We start from the raw sequence: 2489 nt of genomic DNA, 5'->3' as shown, positions 1-2489 counted from the left end.
CTCATTTGGAGTTTGTAACTCGCCGCCTAAATATCTTGCAGAGTTCCACGCAAAGCACCCAAAAACCGCTATTCTACCGCTTGTTTTGAGAAATTCAGCGCAGAACAAGCACTGAATTGAGTTTGTCCGAGATAAGACAGCTTTCTTCAGCGTAGAAGTTAAAAACATTGCTAAGAAATCTTCGCTTTGCCAAAATCTGATCAAGGAAGAACCCTCGTGAAATTGATTTGTTGACTTTTCCATGCTTCATTTCTTACGAGCGTTGTGACTGGCCCTTACTATACAATAGGTGCTTTGACATCATGAACATGATCTTGCACAGAGTATGTCAGACGGGAGAGGGAGAGAGGGGCTGCGAACGATCTTGGACGTCTGAGAATCAGGCTACATCACGGTAGCAGCTATACAGCGTCGATGGAAAGAGAATGTAGGTGAAATTTCGTTGGGATAGAGATGATCTGCTGACGGATAACAAAGCGACACACGTACGCTCCAATTACTCACCAGCACTGAAGATTAATAAGATGTTAGCCTTCAAGATGGGATGGTTGAAGAAGAGAAGCCCTGAAAATTATGACTTCGGACCCAATTTACGTCAAGAGTTTTTTAAAGACACGGTTCCCAACTTAGAAACGAGGACACACGATCTGAAAAACAACAGGGTTAAACCTCTGTCTAGGCTGATAGCAGGAGACCTTTTTTGCTGAGCATTACTTGCGATTGGCGCATCACGAATCTCAACAAAACCTTTCAAAACTGGTGGGTTCGACATCACGTTCCTTGTTCATTTATTCCAATGTGGGAGGAAGTTCAATGGTTAGAAATCAAGTCACGGATCTATTGCGAGAGGTCAATTATCGACACACAGGGGATGGAAGTCACTATTTTGAACCACTCCACGTTCAATATATTCTGTTACGCAAGGCCCAGTTGGACATTATTTAGACGCAAGTGTCGGAGACAACAGGTGAATTGACTGAATTTGGTGAAGGAAACATGATTCTCACCCTTCACTTCAAACGAGCATGAAAGGTGGAAGTTTAACACGTTTCAAACCTGACCCACAAGACGGAGGTGGCTTTGTTCAAGAATTGCTGAAAGCAAGTGTTAGGGAGGTCTGAAAGGGTTAAAAAACGGTTGCGGTGTTCGAGATAGCATTCAAGAGGCGAAAGAGGGTGCAACACGGAGCACTAAACAAGCAGTGAAACGTAAAGCTTACGAAGTCCTAGATAGAAACATCAAGTGAAAATTCAACGACATCTTCGGCGACTAATAAATCCTGTCTACTCCAGGAGCTCGAGAGTTGTCAAATCTAGAAAAGGGTTGTCAACGTCACGTTTTGAAGGGTTCCCACAAACCTCGAAACTTCAACAAAAGGTACAAAAAGGCAGATGGATTGGTCCTGAGGTCAGTAAACCTGTTGGCTAGGACTGGGATCACATCTTAACGAGAAGAGAAAGGAGAAGAAGAAGAAAAAATGACGGATACTTTGATGGACGGTGGGTTGTTACATCCGGGTTCCATGTTAGTCCCGAATCCTCAACTGAGCCTGTTCACCGTTCCACCCACTGATCTCAGCATGTCCAGTTATTGCATCGTACCTGTTCAGACCTACACGACAGGCATCAACCCCATGGAATTCCAAGTGGATCCTCAAGAAGATTACGTGGTCCTCAGTTGAAGTTTGAGATTGAGTTGGCACTCAAACTGGCGAATGGTGATAACGTTGTGGAGGCCCCGAGGCTATGGCCCGTGAACAATTTAGCCCAAACTTTGTTTGAACAGGTCAGTGTGAGACTCAATGGTACATTTATCAGTCCTCAAACCGACACCTATCATTACAAGGCATACTTGGAAACATTGCTTAACTACAACAGAGATGATGGAGAAACCGTGCTTAAACTTCAAGATTGGTACAATGCCCTGGACTTTCCAATGCCATTGACTGCGTACAACACAAACACGGAAGGAGATGGACATGACGCTTTCCAAGCATTGTCCTCCAACCAACAAGCTTCAGTGCGACTCATGAAAGCAGAACAAGGCAATTACACGGATGGAAAATGACACGTGCTAAGGTTCACACCCCACATCTAGGTGTTTCACTTGAACAAATTGTTGGCACCTGGCATGCGGATTGGAATCCAGATGTATTTTAATTCTCCCAATTTGTTCTTGAATGGTGTGAATGTAGCTGGCAGATTGACGCATGAAGAGGTCAAAGTAAGAATGTACCTGTGTCAAGTAAGGCTCGACCCCAGCGTCTACTGAGAGTTGATGACGAAAATGAATGTCAAGAGAACCATAGTGGCTTACCCAACCTATCGTGATGGGGTCTCTTGGAAATAGACAAGAACAATGCTGTGTTGTACAACATTTACCAACGCTAATGGAGAAAGTACCCCTGAATAACGTACAACTGGATCATTTGGTGACAGCAGATGCCATCCTGAAACCCTATTTTTATGGGACAGTGGCTTGTGATCGAT

The 2489-nt window shown here is 44.2% G+C and overlaps 1 pseudogene; it reads left to right on the top strand.

Moving 5' to 3' along the window:
• Positions 1 to 1477: 1477 nt before the first annotated feature.
• Positions 1478 to 2127, top strand: LOC149115317 (uncharacterized; annotated as a pseudogene).
• Positions 2128 to 2489: the final 362 nt, after the last annotated feature.

The sequence above is a fragment of the Orbicella faveolata genome, unplaced genomic scaffold (genome assembly GCF_042242905.1).
Source record: "Orbicella faveolata isolate gen_17 unplaced genomic scaffold, um_ofav_v1 contig_13, whole genome shotgun sequence".
NCBI classification, from domain to species: Eukaryota; Metazoa; Cnidaria; class Anthozoa; order Scleractinia; family Merulinidae; genus Orbicella; species Orbicella faveolata.
This window is presented reverse-complemented; position numbering and strand designations above follow the sequence as displayed.